This window comes from Rhipicephalus microplus, chromosome 7 (assembly GCF_043290135.1).
Source record: "Rhipicephalus microplus isolate Deutch F79 chromosome 7, USDA_Rmic, whole genome shotgun sequence".
NCBI lineage: Eukaryota > Metazoa > Arthropoda > Arachnida > Ixodida > Ixodidae > Rhipicephalus > Rhipicephalus microplus.
The window spans coordinates 74,689,789-74,707,288 of NC_134706.1; the positions used below are offsets into that span (position 1 = coordinate 74,689,789).

The following is a 17,500-nucleotide window of genomic DNA, read 5'->3' on the forward strand; positions in this document are numbered from 1 at the left end:
GCTTCACGCACTACCAGCATGAAGTGAACTAGGCAGAAATGTTTCATTAGCACGTGTTGGTGGTTACGTGTGCACACATCACGAATACGTATACATCTGTGACGTATCTATGACGTCCACGTATTGATAGGTCACTGTGAAATGTGAGCACCATGAGCAGAAGTATAGTTGTTTCTATGATCGTCTGTTAATGCTGTGATGAGGGGTCCATGTACACTGAAGAACTAGTTGATTTAAATTGATAATACTTCTTATAAAGAAGTGACCAATGACACCTGCGTTCCTCGTACTGGGTACGAGATTTTCAAACGCTATGTGTACATAGGCAACGTCTTACATGAATTGTGTGAATCAAGTAAGGTTATTATTTTAAAATATCCACAATAACGATGTCAGTGACTGATGGATCTAAGTAAGCGAATGACGGAACTTGAGCAACGCTACCAGGCACTCATGCCCTTACGCAACGAATTAGAAGCAGTACATCCTGCTACTGGCGTAACTGGTCACCTGGTGGCTATTCTTGGGGGCCACATAAACGACGCTCACAACCGGTTTCGTAAAAATAACCTAATATTGTATGGAATTCCTGATTCCAACCCTTCTGAAACCTTTACGCAGTGCGAAAAATTATTCATTGATAAGATTCGTGAGCACATGCACATAAGCCTTGATGCTAAGGAATTAGAGCGTGCACACCGGCTGGGACGGTACTCACCTGGCCGTAACCGCCCCATCATAGTTAAATTTGCGCTCTACAAAACTAAAGAATTAGTCCTGGCTGGCGGTCGTAAGTTAAAGGGGGTAATTGCGCAATTGGCGAAGATTTTTCACCAGCCGTTCGAAATGCCCCCAAACATCTTACTGCTTTCGGCAAAAGCAAAGGACGACGATTTCATCGACGTCTGTATAAACTTTAATCTTTCACAGCTTGTTTTCGAACCAACACGTGTTACGCATGACTGCGCGAACGTCTTAAACCTTATACTAACTAATCACCCCCTACTGAAACGTTCCGTAAGATGCGGAGACCTCACATACGGAATTATTGGAATATGGAAGACGTATGATGCGAACTCCGCATAAGACGTATGATGCGGGCTCCGCATAAGACGTATGATGCGGGCTCCGCATAAGACGTATGATGCGGACTCCGCATCTTATGGAAAGACGTATCATGCGGAAATTACTGAAATGTGTGCATGTTACGTCTCAATCTAGTGCAAAGCAATATAATGTGTAAATTGAATAGACGTCCACATCTTGAGTACATGCAATACTGTGTACAAATCACAATATTTTTAAATGTGCATGATGAGGGATTGAATCATCGGCATCTAGCTTACGAATTGTTGTGATGCAGAAGCAAAATTACCTTTTAAATAAAACACATTACAAAACTACTAAATTAACATGCTAGCGATCATAAATGGTGGTTACATTGCAACACATTAATGCAGTGTTCTATGCAAGACTTAAAGCACCTATAAAGTTATTATTATCAATAGAGAAGCATTAATATACACATCAGCCCTGCTACAATCAATATGTTTTTTTATTTGTCTGTATGCTCCAGCTGTGAATAGTGACATTGCAGTTTGATCAAACACAAATGAGGTGACTGCACCGCAATTTCACAAGCTCCACCTAAGCCACAGGATGGTGGCACAATGTAACAGCAATTTTAGAACGAAATGTTTAAACATAAATAATAATCATAGCACTGTGAAAGTGTGGCGCTGTGTTTATCTCATGAATGCCTTGTGGAGATCGGCGAAATGCTGCTTGAGGCTCCGGCACCACTGTAAATTTCGAAGGTCACTGCGATAGAACTTATGTGTCCTTCATAGGCACCTGGAAATGAAAATAATTGGCACAAATAATGTAAGAGACACATGTTAGCACAATAGTTTACATGCACAAGAAATATAACACACAGAATGAAACTGAAAATTTAAGGCACACAATCCTTCATGTTATGCATATGTGAATAATAGAAGGAATGAGTGTATAAATTAGTTCTGCCACATCAAAAAAAAACAGCATGCTTATCACAGTGAAAATAACTAGGTTGTCACGATTAGATAATCGATTATTATGTCCTTATGAAATTATGATTTAAACGCTTCCTGCACAGTAAAACTTTAGGAACTGCAAGGGAAAGCTCTCAGTGTTCATTTAATAGTGTGTGCATGTACATCTGCTGCCTTTATACTATACAGTTTGTGCACAAAATTGGCATCTTGAACAATTTTGAGAGTTAAACCTAAGCAACTTATGAAGGTTAAAATCACCATGAAAGCAAGCAGGACGAGGCAGGTGCCATTAAAAATCTGTGCAAGCCAGATAACTATAACCGAACTGCACACATATAGGGGAGCAAGAGTAACAGTAATTCGGCTGCTGACCCGCATGTCGCGGTATCAAACCTCGGCTCCATTTCCGATGGAGGCAGAAATGCTGTAGGCACGTGTGCTCAGATTTGGGTGTACGTTAAAGAACCCCAAGTGGTCGAAGTTTCCAGTGCCCTCTACTACGGTGTCTCTCATAATCATATAGTGGTTTTCGGACGTGAAACCCCACATATAAATCAAGAATAACAAAAATAAATTGCCAACAGAAAAGTTGGTTGCATGTGCTATCTGTAAGTGCTTACACCTTACTACATACAGCATGCTCATTCCATTTTAAATACCGATATTGAAAATAACTGCTCTATTAGGAATGTAAAAGGTAAGGTAGAACTGAACGACTCTACAAAAAGTGACCCTATTATGACATCACGTTTTCTTATAACAAAATTGTCTAAGACTCTCAAATATCATTATGCAAGGAAAAAATCTTCAAAAGAACAATCAAGTTTGAAGTCACAATTATTTATATGTCTCCTATGACTATAACCAAGAAAACGACCTGAACATGGCTAATGTTAGTTTTTAAGGCCTATGTTCACTAGACAATGAACTATACCACAAAAAGTACAGCGTTCAGGCAAAGCACCACACAAAAAAAGAAAGCAGTCCTTTTTGTTATTACCTACAATGCCTTTAAAATGGTATTTTTACCTCTACTTTCCGCTTTTTATCTAAGTAACTGGTGTGAAACAAGTTAGCTGAAAATGCACTGTGCCTCCAAAACCTGTTGGTTGAATCTGAATTTTAAAAAAATGGTGAAGCTTGCACTAAATTAGGCTCCACAAGCCTTGGAACAGTGAGACTACATGACTCTTAGGACTACTTTAGTTACTTGTGTTTTGTTTCTGGGCCTAAGCATAAAGACAAGGGCTTAACTGAATTGCTGCTAACAAACAAATGCTTTCGAAATTGCCCGAGCGTCAAAGGATGCTCAGCCATTTGTTGTTTATTGCACTGGGCTATTCTACACCAAACATACAAACCATACTGCCTGGCGACCATCACAGTTGTATAGTTTAAAAAATGATGGTAATTTACTCTTCTGAAAATAGTTATTTGCAGAAATGTTTTGAAGAGAAAAGAGTAGTGGTCACGTGGGTACCTTCAGAATTTCGCAGAATGTCGTGCGGGTGTTATTTGTGAGAAAAATTTCAAAGTACCGCTTTTTCTTGCCACATCAAATTTGATCTACATATTAAGTAAAGATGCTTCTTAAAGTATTTGAAGTCAAGTAACATTAGTGAAATTTTTCTGCTACATAGGCTTTGAAGAATTCCGCCAAACTGTTTATCGTTTGCATTTCTTGTATGACAATACTGCATTTTGTATGAATATTTGAGCTACAAATACTCACTGCACAGAAGTTATATTTTACGAAAAAAATAATGTTAGGTCCAGATTACAAATATCACTATATAATCGTTTTTGTCCACATTCAGATGCAATTTGAGCTGTTTGTTTGTGCTGTTTGTTTGTCTAATTGAAAATTACTTTTATATGTAAGTTGAAAGCAAATATACAGTTCTTGTTACATGGCAAGTGTTATCATTACAATTTTTGTTTAAATGACGAAAATGATTTTTGAAGTCTCCTATTGAGGGCCATGGGGAACTTCGGAACGGAAGCTGTCATACATCAAATGCAGAAAACAGCCATCATAAGAAAACTTCAAAAATTCATTTCTACTTTAAGACAAAGTGTAATCATATTACTTGCCATATAAAGAGAACTACTTCCTTGCTTTTGATGTGGCGAAAAAATTGCACTAATATTACTGAGCTTCATGCACTACACACAAGCACCTTTACTTAATACCAAGACCGAATTTGGTGTAGAAAAGGCAGTATTTTTGAAACACTTTACTTTTTACAAACAACACCCAGACGACATCCTGGGAAGTCCAGAAGGCACAAACGTGGCCTAATATTTTGTTCTCTGCGATATACTTTAGCATTTTGCTGTTTTCAGAAAAATACAGTAAACGAGCACAATATTTTTTTTTTTCAAAACACATTTAGGACGGTTGGCAAAATGGCTGGGATGTTTGATGCGTAATTGCCTCACTGCCAGCATTTATTCTTCCGAAGCTCAAGCTATCACCTCTCTGTTACTGCCTCCCTCACATACAATGCCTGCATAGGAAAGAAAAAGAAAGCCAGGTCCGACAAAGTTCACAAGGCAAGATATTTTCATGTTGGATAAATTCATTACCATAAACAGCAGCAAAATAACATTCATTTTGAGTAGTCCAAGACACAAGCTATATACCAGCATACTAAGAGCCAAGCACAAACTTTTCAATTGAACATGTGTGGTGATAGACAGGAAGCACTTATTGCAAGACTGATCAGTCTGTAATTAACTAAATGAAGTACAATGCACTGTTCAATCCAACACCACATAGGCATCTTTGCTATAGCAAAGCCATGTGTCATTGATTCATGCACTAGATGGGACAATGCAAATGTAACAAAAAAGGTGAAAAAATAAAACAAGGGAAAAAAAAGATGAAAAGGGGGATGCAAAGTAGGAGCAGTGTAGCACTACTTTTACTTTGCATTCCCCTTTTCTTTCTTCTTTTTTCTTCTTTTCTATCATTTATCGTTTTTTTGCTTCCCTTACCCCCAACCTCCAACAAGTGAACACTTTGTATCAGCGCAACCTAACTTGAAGAGAAGCAAGGGCTGCACTCTTCTGCGTTATAGGTTTTTTTTTTCAGACAAACATTTCCAACAGGCACACACGCCTATACCAATAGATGATGTCATTACTGACCCCATTTAAACTAACACGCCAAGGATGACAAGGTGACTTCTAAAAATAGGTCCTCCTATCGCAACATCGGCCAGCCTGTCTGAAGCACTTCTACTGTTCACCCTGATTACCCCACTAGATGTTTCCATCTGTCGACTCACATCTTCATTTTGGATAACACTAAGACGACCTTACATTGATGAATACGCACGAAAGTTTAGTGATGTATCATGTATCAGATTAAGCAACTCTGTTAAAAAATTATTGATAGCTTGCTTCCAGGCTTTTTATACTGTAGCCTGAAACTTCGTAATGTCTTCTATGCACATGAACCAGATTGACAACGTAATGCACAAAATGCTTAAGAATACTGCGAGGAACAAGATAACGACAAAACGACCAGCCACCCAAAATTTTCGCTGTACATGTTTATAAAAAGTTCATGTACCCCAAACGAGGTGCTTATGATACAAGCCGAAAAAACCTACAAATAGGGCCTTGGAGTCTTCTGGAAGTAGACGTGTTGCATTTTTTCTGTAGAGGGCTTTACACCCATAAGTGAGGAACAAAACTCCTGTATAATGAAGAATGTTGGCAGCTATCAGTTATAGGAAAACCTAATGCAGCTAATCTTCCCCGACACATCTGTACATTTAGAGAGGTGACGTAGCTTCTGTGATTCTGGCATTAACTCCAACAGGACAAGTGCGAAAATTGGCACTACTTGGCTAGACAAATGTCCAAACATGCCTGCCCGACTCCCTCTAGCCATCCTGGCTGAATCTGACACATGATTTCTTAACTGCTGGCTGGACAAAAACAAAACCACTGAAGCACTCACAATACACAGCGTGAAGTTCCTCTGGAGTGGTCAACTTCGTCTTCTGCGATGAAAGAGCAGCACAGTGTACTGATAAGGCACTCCTTGCAATGGTTTTCAATGCCACACAGTGACCTTGCTGTTCCTGTCGAAGAGAGCTTCGGGAGCTTGGAGGGTGCTTGCTCTTTTCTGGGGGCTGCTGCCGCTCCTCGTTTTCTGCTCAAGGTCAACCTGCATAAAGTTGTAGACGAGGCTTTAAGAGTTGTATATAATGATATACAAATTTTCGCTGAACACACATTTCCTCGTGGCACACTGAGGAATTTCTTATAAAACTTAAGGCCTCAAATATGCAAACATTTACAATCGATCCGAAGATGCACTCGACTCTAAAGAAGCAAGTTTGTTATGTAGTGTATATAAAGAAAGGTCATTCAGCACAACCACAACTACAGTTGCACACGAAAACGACATTTTACACGATCCTGTTTATTTACATGGTCCATTTTATTTTATTTACACGGTCCATTTTACACGGTCCTGTTTTACACGATCTGGTCTGCATGAACTCTTGAACCGGGCACCATATAGGTTGAAAGACACACACAGACTTTGAGACAAACCTAGTTACCGTGGAGCATCCTCTTGCACTATAACAACACATCTCAATCTAGTTAGTTGGTCAGAACGAGGTGAAAACAGCTCGCACTTGAATGACGCCTGCACAGGGTGCAGGCGTCATTCCTTCTGCCAGCTCGCAGCTGGCAGAAGGAATGACGCCTGCACCCTGTGCTTTCTGTACATTCTCGTTGAGGTTGCAGTTTTCACCTTATCCTTATGCAATTTCGCATTTATAACATTGTTCACTGTATAATCTTTGTGGCGTTAAAGTGTGTGATACCGTCATGTGTATCCCATGTAATTTATGAAAATAGAATACAAGATAGCTTGATTCAAAAATAGCAAAGTGCATCCAGCGCCATGTCCAGTAGCCATTCTTTAGGCAAGTGGCAGAATGATTTATTCTTCAAAACATATCTTACTTGTAACCACTACAAGAGCTAACTCGTACACTGGCACATTCTGTTTGCCTCTTCAAATTATAAGGTACCTTTTTTACACCAGAAAATCTTCAAGAAGAATAGAAGTGTTGTAATTGTGAAGAAAGAAAAGTAGAAGGAAAAAAGATATTGATTGATTTGTGGGGTTTAACGTCCCAAAACCACCATATGATTATGAGAGACGCCGTAGTGGAGGGCTCCGGAAATTTTGACCACCTGGGGTTCTTTAACGTGCACCCAAATCTGAGTACACAGGCCTACAACATTCCCGCCTCCATCGGAAATGCAGCCGCCACAGCCGGGATTCGAACCCACGACCTGCGGGTCAGCAGCCGAGTACCTTAGCCACTAGACCACCGTGGCGGGGCAGGAAAAAAAAAGATAACCTGCCCTGTACAGGGACCGAGCCTGCGAACTTCGAATAACATGTCCGATGCTCTATCAACTGAGCTACCATGGCGGCTATCCCTCTTTCATTTTGTACGGTATATATGTGCATTTATACATGGAAGAGTCAGTCAGCGCTGCCTGTTACCATTATGACGAGTGTGGGACACCTTTTTTTTTGCCTACTGGCAATTACATTACGATTGTAATTGCGTTACGATTACTTCCAATATCCCTATACTTCTTTGGCAGCATTATGAATCTGTCCGTTCTCAGAAAATCTGCTAGTCACAGGAGGAGGCAATAGTTCGCCCTCCCACCTAAATGCATGTACTTGAACACATGCACAACTGATCAAAAAAAAACAAGTCACACACCGCTAAGATTACTGAGATTCACTGTTTCAGATTCATGAGTAAAGGAAAGAACTATAAATTTAAGGGTTTGTTGTCTTTGTTGAACACATTATAATGAGAACTAGCAGACAATGATGCCAAACAAACTATAGGTGATGTTATCAAAAAATAACTTTCACAAAATTGTGAAAAGAAAAGTGAACGAAAACGTAACTTGGCGGCAAGTAACTACTGGGTTGACATTTTTTGACAATTGAATTGACATTACTTTTTATAACATCCCTATATTTTCCTAAGTAATGTTGTCGGGTAATTCTCATTATTAGAGTGGTGAGTAGGCTGACAAAGAAAGTATATGGCATTGATACTTCTTTTGAACACCTAAAAGTTTGAGGAACTTAAAAGAGTGGAAGCTACTTTGAGTAGACCCGAATATTTAGTTGGAGCGAAAAAAAAACGTACACACATTTTTACCAGGCTTTTTAACCTATTTTGAGACATAAAGGTGTAAGCTGCCAGTAATGTTAAGTACCATTACTTTTGTCACACTATGCACTGTAGCAGGTGTAGTTAGAGTGGTGATAGTGAAGGATTAATCAAGCACGCCACCAACTGCGTTTACATCAATGGTCGCGTAATTTAAAAATAAACCTGCTGTATAGTAAAAAAAAATTTTAGAGCATTTATGATTTTGTCCAGATCAAATTAAACCGACTGGGTAAGCAAACCATTTGCATAAAATCAAAAGGCATAAAGTGATTCATGTATTATAACTATGTGAACAATTTCAGCAATGCAGGGCAAAGTGACAACAGTTCTATTAAAAACCCCTCTCATTATAACATGCATGAAAAGCACCACACAAGAATATTTTATAGTGCATGTAATATAGAGACTACTAGACTGTCTATTGACCTTTTAGAAGAAGGGTATCTCCTTCACATTCAAGGGGCGACCACTCAGCCTTTTCCTGATCTTTTCTGTGAATATTTCCTGAATTTCAGATATCATTAGGATTGATTTAGAGTAAACAGATTTTGCTTACGCATTGAAACCTAGTTCTGTATGTAACTGCAATTATGGGTGCCAAACCATCTCCAATTAATTTTTAACATTTCACTTATTTTTTAACTGCAGCAGCACAACTAGCTATAGGTGCCCAAAAAGTAGCAAGAAACAATACCTTTACCTCTTTGAGCCTTTTGGAAGTGTTCAGCTTCTCAGTGCTCACCTTACAACATTTTTTTTTAAATACGTGTTTGTATGCCCACTGCTCTTGCTCCTTGTACAGTGAGGAGGAGCACATGGCAAGAAGAGACAAGAAAGAAGCATAGCGAAAAAAAGCGAAATAAGCGAGGACCTCTTTTATATCGTACAATGTGTGTAACATTACTATTGCGACCACATATAGACAAATTATCACGGCTATGTATCCATTGTAGAGTCATACACAGCTGCAACACCACGACTAAATTTCAACCTTGTGTTGGTTTAGGATCCCTTTATAGTGGCAAGCTAATGATATCTGCATTTGTTTGGCACATACTAAGATGCAGTGAAATGTGATATGGTAATCTCATTTAGAATGCACGTCATGTGGCTTCATTGTATATGTGGCCACAAGTAACTCTGGTTGCAAAGCAATATGGCAGAGCCTAAACAGACGTCACCGACCACTCCAATCTGAACTTGCCTTTGCTACTTGCCCATTATCATCCCAGCAAAAAATGAATAATTGAATCTGCTACAGATAAGTGCTAGCTTATGCTAAGGACCAAGTATGAAGGGTGTTTTGTCATTATTGAGATCAGTTATTTGTTCAAGAACACTTGCTGTCAAACACAAATACATTGCTGTCGAAGCATCAAGACTCAAATATAAAGCAAAAAGAAGTGTCTCTTTAAAAATTACAGGCCACAAGGCAAGATAAATATTTGATATACTTGGGATGTAAGGCACGCACAAGAGGTGCTGCCATATTATACTTTTCCTTGTGTTGAAACCTGCTTGCTTTACTCACCCAACACATCTGTAAAGATGCCGTGAAAACACCAAGGAGCTGATGCAGCAAGGTTGAACACATGTCCAGGGATTCCACCATTCCTAAGCAGCCCTACAGCCTCCACAGTCCTGCAACCATTTGTAAGATAAATATAGTTCTACCCAAAGTTCTTGGTTTACAGACACACATGCAAGACGCATAACCACTCCATAGGAAGTTTGCATGATAATGCGCTGGGTAGCAAAACGGATGCCAATATCAAGTATCCCGGCCTGCCGCTTCTTTCTTTCCGTTCTTAATTAATCAATCCATGGTTATTAAATGTTCCCCCAATGTGAAGTGTGCTGGCAGTCCGGTGAAGAATTGCAATGTATTTAGAACACAGTCCAATTCATGGCAAGTAAGCATGCAATAGCGTTTTGTCAGCTCTTCGAGAAAAGAGCATGAAGTTTAGCTAAAACCCATGTTTTTTATAAACACCATTCAATTTGATATAAAAGTTGTGAGCATTATGTAAAGGAACACGGATTCATGTTTAATCAATGATTTCTTATAATGTACTGATATGAATGCAACTAACTGAATATGAAACGACCAATTTTGCTCGAGAATTTCGAGTTATGAACACTATCGCACTTGCCTGCTGCATCTTGTCCAAAACAGCGGCAAGATAGGCTAGTTTGTGTAGGTGAGTAGTAATGAGCAGTGCAAAGTAACAACAAGAAACACCAGTAACAACAGTATGGGGAAAGCAGAGACTGCCAACTGTATAATTTATTACACAAAAGTTCGCCTGAATATCAGTCAGACAACTTGTGCAAATGAAGGTCCAGTTGGGCATGAACAAGTTACGAAATCAACAATGCCTGCTTTCACTAACAGGACCTTCATTCACATAAAGTATGCAGCGATAGGCCCCTACCGAGGTACGTCACAGCATGATGTCACTGGCACATGTAAAAGGTGTGGCTGGAAAAACACTCCCGCTGGTGGCTCAGCCCGGTACAGTCGTGCGGTGTTTGGGGCAAGTTTTAATTTTTCAAAGCTTACACTTCACGTTACAATGTCGACATTAGCTGTAGTATGTGTCAGCAAACATCCAGCTGTGTGGTAAACTGTGTGGTAAAATATTTGCCACGCTGTCTGTTTATCTTGAAGAAGTGAACACACGTGGTGGCCTGTGCGAGCAACAGCGGCATAGTCTTCAAAAATGTGCACTGTTGATTGCGGCATGTAGTGTGCATTGAAAGGTATTGAGAATATCGGTTCAACTGAGAATACTGAGTGTAGTGTGTGCAGTGTCAATAACAATGTGTCTTGTTTACGAAGACTAGCACTCATGGCAGGGACCGGTCGATGAAAAAACTTGATTCGACATTTTAGTCAAGGTAAATATGCACTTGACGTGACCATCTGCGAGTGGGTACATCTCGGTGTTTGCGCTGTGTGCAGAAAAAAATTGCAAGGTCACCGGGCTGGAAGATACCATTTGCTGAAGCTGCATGTATGAATCGCCCCGACGAGTACGCAAGCTCAATAAAGGTATAACTCGTTTTATCGAAGGCCTCATATTTCTTCATGTAATAAGCAGAGATTCTTGTTTCACATATACTCAGTACCTTTACCGCTCGATATTCATGAAGTGACAATGCAAACCACAAGTTTGTGTGTTAGGTCCTAAGGGAGCAATGTAAATATGCAAATAAGTTGTAGGTGTCAGATGCAGCGATGTAACTGCACAAAAGATTACGTATATATTAGGCTACAGGTTTAGAATCGCATACATCTCGGTGGTCTATCAGGAACGTCACAAACAACTTCCTTGCCAACCAGCCCTTGCACAGAGGGAGGGAATGGCTGGCACGGTGCTCGAAGTGACGTCACACTATTTGCAAACATAGAGAGGTTTCTTACTTAGGCAACATTTTGCACAATATATTTTTTAGATGCAAGACTGTACTCATCCACATTGATCATACTGATGTCTTTTGTTGTTACTTTGTGCTGTGAGTTACTAGGCATTTAGTCACCATGATCTTTAAAAGCTAATTTCAGTGTTCTCTCTCATATTGCTGACAACTTTGTTGTTGCATAAATTGGGCAAAAAAGCAACACAGAAAGGCTGTCACAATAAATACACCAACATGGGTATTCTCCTGCAAACAAAAGTCGGCACTGGTCCTGTCATTACCCGTCTTCCTTCTCTCTTTGCCTTGTTTGTGCTGAAACAGCCAAACACCTGATGATTTAGATGAGAAATATTAACGCATCAAAACTATAAGTGCTTGCATCAGCAACTACACAACAGCGTGATAACCGCACCCCTGCCACACAGCAGTGAAACATATTTTGAACATGCTGGCAGTGTATTATTTTATAAAAAGGAACTCTGGCAGATTACAAAATCTCACATTGTGCATGCAAGTTTTCTTCAAAGTCAGGCGTACAATGTAGGTGCTGGCTGGTACATTATTAGTTACAAGCAAAGGCGTCTTGCAGGTACACATGCAGATTGCACGAACACCTCTCTCTCTCTCTACACTAGGCACACACATTATATCTTTCAACAAGCACACGCCACTGTTTAGGGGCATAATAACGCTCTACCGTGAACGTATGCTAATCAACCCACTTAGGCGGTTGGCTAGGTGAATCGAGCCAAGTTACAAATTGTATCGCCCGCGAACGTAAACAAAATGCTGCTTTGCATGAAATGGCACTGCAGGCTTCGTTTAATTAACAACGTAGCAAGCGCCGTGTGCATCTTCCTCACTACATTGCACATATGAAAAAATCGATCACCATACACATGCACGTTGCCGCAGTTGTCTCGAATTAGCTCCAGTAAGGCCGCGCCGATGCGCCATGGCTCTGCTGGCGTTAGCGTTGTCAAAGCGAATCGGCAACCGCACTCGCAAAGGCGCGTAAGGTTGCCGTTTCGCGACGCCTGGTTCGAGTGCAGCAACACACACTTGCACTGAGTGGCATACTTGGTCTACATAAAAAAGTGTCCCCCTAACCTTTAGTTTCTTTCACACTGTCCTGAGGGAGGCGACCACAGGCGTCAGCCGTCACCTCGGAGTCCTTCGAGCGCCCGCCCAACCCGCCGATTCCTTGGACGACTCGCACTTGATCCGCACTCGGACAACCGCGGGAATAGGGCGCAATCTTAGCACATCACACGAACGAGGAACGGCGCTTCCTTGCGTAAATTTAACATTTCGTGCTCTCGTGTGTAGCAGCGCGAACACATGAGACACGCACCGAAACGGCATGCTCACGAAAACAAAGAAGACAAACAACATGTGGCTTTAGCTGTGAATGGATTTGACTTGGATAGCTGTGTGAGAAAAATAAAAAAAAACATCTGTCGCTGCTATAAACTGAAAAAAAATGTATGTTATCTGGCAAAATAACTTTAAAAGTGATAAACGGTTATTCAAAAAACAAGTTACAACTTATGAATATTTTCGGAGGTCTTTGTTTTGTTTTTGTTCTAGCAGACGACAGCCTCCTACTGCTTCTACGACAGACGTAGTGCGGTTTCACGTTCGGTGCGTGTCGCCGACGCAAAGCTCTACAGTAGTGATATCAGAGTTATCAATTCTCAATGAATCATAGGATGGCTACAAAGCAGTAACATTTTGACATAGTGCAGTACACAATCTTTCAAGGTATGACATTTCTTTGCTCTGAAGCAAATCGAAGCAAGCCGGCCGGCGCAATCAGCTGATGTCGCCGCTACGCGAGGCATGGTCGTGCGCAATAGCGTCGCGCCCCGCGCTCGATTTGTCATCAAGCGATAGAGCTACTAAGTGGAATACAGCTAGATGCAGGGATTAATGGCGTATCACTCTAATTCCCTGTGGTGGCCGACTCAATCGCAAGAGAGCCCCGGGAAACAACCTTCAACTGCTCAAGCTTGTGTGTGGGTGTAAAAATACTTGTTTTCATCCGCGGCGGTGCAGCAATGTATAGTTGAAAGACATGCGAAAAGCATGTGACGTATATACAATCCCAAAACATATGCACACAACAATAGATACGATCGCATATCGTACATAAATATACCAACACATAGCGTGTAAAAAGCAAATTTATATGCATAACTTAAACACCAAGCTACCTTCAGCGCGAATAGCTTAGCAAGCTAACGCACTCAGTTCACGTACGCGAGCACAACTAAGTGGCGAGGGTTCGAGTCCCGCGAAGTTAAATTTCTTTATTTGTTTTTTTTTCAACGTTTTTATTGTACTGCTATCTTTTCTAATGCCTTAGGTTCTAAAACAAAATAAAAGCAATATTGCGTTCAAGTACGTATGTGGGACTGTGTTTTTTGCGCAACAGTTAATATGATTTTTATTTTCATTATTAATTTTTTTATTTATTTCATAATATAACAAAATTAAGGACTAAGGGGAACAATGGGTCTGATTGATTGTGAAGGGACTCGAGAAGTGAGAAAACTGAAACCAAAAAATTTATTTGAGAAAAAACTGGGCATTTCACAGCCGGACCAGTTTCTTCAAGGGTAGGCCCTAGGTATGCGCGAGAATTGCTATATGACTCATCTCAAGCTGTGGCACTTGAGGGAAGGCAATATCACCGAGAAGCAGTTCCAAAATATATTTTGGTTGATGTTTTTTGATTCCTCCAAAATAAGGGCTGCACAATTGTGATCGAGCCAAACCAAGAATTGCGGGCACGAAGTCATCAGACAGAAAATGAATAATGTTGATTGTTTGAAAAATTGCCCTTAAAAAAAGGAAGAGTTATGGAGTGCTACGTAGCTTAACTCGCAGTAGGAATTTTCTGTATACATATAGATAGTTTAAAATGGACAATGTTGCACACACAGACATTGGTTAAATTTCTTTGCAGCACAGTTGAAGCATCTATGTAGAACTGAAGCATCAAGAGAAGCTCATGCGTCCTCACTTTATTGCGCTTTACATAGCTTGTATGCGTCCATGCAGCCATGATATGATATATATTAAAGCATTTGTTTAACCTATAATCTTCTTATTCATTAAAGCTGGCCCATAAGTTGTGTCTTATGTAGCACTACAATTGAAGCGTAATCTGCATGGTGGTCTGAAACAATGCTTTTGACAATCTCAAAACGACCCAGCTCTATACACGACCATCCATGCATCAGTGATAAGCACCATTATGTGTTTGTACATATCAGTTGTGCTCTCATACTTAATTATTTTTCTGACCACTTCCTCTGCCCCTACCTCGTTTCTGTCGTGAAGCTGTGACAAGTTGTGTATAGCTGTATTTATATTGTAGGAGCATATACTATCAATAAAAAATTATTTTTAGGCTACATGCAATTAGTTTTCATAGATTTTCATTTCTTTTGTCGGTGCTCAGGAGAGCTAAGCTCATGGCCGATATTTTAAAATGACATTTCTCTTTGCCAATGTTAATGAGAACAGTTTCATTATTATTGACAAGTTCATTCACATTGAATTTAGTTCTCATTATTATTGTTTCTATCAAAAAACGAGCTTTTGAAGTTATGCTTTTTTTGCTTGATTTGTTTTCGTGTGACAGCATGCAAGTAAAATGACAGTTATTGTCATTCCTTGTGAATCACACATTTTCCGTGTGACAGACTTTAGCACCTGGTCATCTACAGAAGTGTTATTCATTCTGGAAAAGGGCGAACAGCGGTGACTGACAACACAAACTAGGCTGCGTTATTCTTTTGTACTATATATGTCACTGTGCATTCATTTATAACTTTATAGAGCTCGGATTTCCTGCTTAAAATGTGACAACAACTGTAGAGTTTCCACATTTTTGCAACAATCCACATGCCTTTCATACACTATTGCACATTTTCGTAAGCACCTTACAAAATCTGTATATTTCCGTAAGACCTTACATTCTGCATTTTCCTTATGAAAGCTTCTGTACACTCCATACTCTTTCCTTATCCTTCCATCATTTACCCTCCGTATGCTCCATAAGTTTCCTTATCTTTCCTTATCCTTCCATATACTCCATAAAAAGCTTTCCATATATGCCATACATTTTCCTTATCTTTCCGTATACTCCATAAAAAGCTTTCCGTATACGCCATACAATTTCCTTATCCTTCCTTATACTCCATAAGAAGCGTTCCGTAAATGCCATACAACTTCCGTATATTTCCATAAAACTCCATATTTTTTCCGTATGTAGCATAAGGAAATGTTACGGAGTCCATATATTTTCCGTAAGATTTCATACGGAACGTTTCAGTAGGGCCCAGACAGCTTATCATCTTTAACCTTTCTTCCTCCTATCAGTGACCACAAAGTTCTTCACGCCACGTTTTTATTTTCTGCACCACCACGTGCAAAATGTAGCAAACAATCAGCCTATACGATAGAGGAAACTTCCGAGCCATTATTGACAAATTAGCTGCTTTTCTACCTAACTTTGAGTCTCGATTTCAAGAGCAATCTATTGACGATAACTGGGTGCTCTTTAAAAGTAAAATGATTCAATCACCAGAGAAACATATACCGAAAATTACCTTCCGTGAGAATCGGCAGATGCCGTGGTTCACTATTCACTTAAAGCGTTTAGAAAATAAGAAGAAAAGACTTCCGAGCTGCTAAACAGGGTACGAATGCTAACGTTTGGGAAAATATTATTCTCCCGAAAAAATGTATCTTTCTGCTGTTCGTGGTGCCAAGCAAGCTTTTTTTAACAATGACTTGCCCAAAATACTTAGAGAAAACCCAAAGAAATTCTGGCGCTAACATGACCCAAGTCATGTTAGCGCCTTAACACTGGCTGATAATTCGGAGAACAATATGTCTGATACTGACTGCGCCACAACTTTCAACAATGCCTTCGTCTCAGTTTTTACTAAGGATACTAGTGCTCCTCTACCTTTACTGTCTAGCAACAAAGTATCCAGCATGCCGGCCATTACGTTCAGCGTAGATGTATTTCAAATGTGATTGATAACCTAAAACTTTGGTCCTGTGCTGGTATCGATGCTATTAACTCAAAACTGTTAAGAAACACTAAAGATATATCTTCGTCATTTTTGTGTCTGTTGTTTGCTCAGTCGTTTTCAGTAGGTTGCATTCCTCACGACTGGAAAGTGGGAAAAGTCATTCCCATCTACAAAGCAGGTACCAGGCTTCACCCGCTAATTTATCGCCCCATCTCCCTTACGAGTCTGCCAAGTAAAATCATGGAGCACGTCCTGTAATCACTCATTATGTACCATTTGAATGCCAATCATTTCTTTCATCCGGCACAACATGGATTCCGCAAGGGCCTTTCTTGCGAAACGCAGCTAGCTATTTCCATTCACGACCTTCATACGAATCTTGACTGTAACAGACAATCTGACGCTATCTTCCTCGACTATGAAAAATCTTTTGACAAGGTTTCTCACCGACACTTGTTACATAAACTTTCCTTCTTAAACTTAAACTCCGACGTACTAAAATGACTTGAAGCATTTTTTGTCAACTGTTCGCAATTCGTCAGTGTCAGTGATCAGTCCTCCGTCCCACTTCCGGTTACTTCAGGTGTCCCTCAGGGGTCTGTTCTTGGCCCATTTCTTTTTGATATATATTAATGACTTACCCTTCATGTAACTTGTAAAATCCGTATGTTCGCAGACGACTGCGTGATTTATCATACCATTAACAATATTACTGACGCAGATACATTACAGCAAAATCTTA

At 40.0% G+C, this 17,500-nt stretch overlaps 1 protein-coding gene across 1 annotated transcript in view; it reads left to right on the forward strand.

Moving 5' to 3' along the window:
- The window catches only part of LOC119182254 (uncharacterized), a 234,972-nt gene that overhangs the window by 205,210 nt on the left and 12,262 nt on the right, over positions 1-17,500 (forward strand).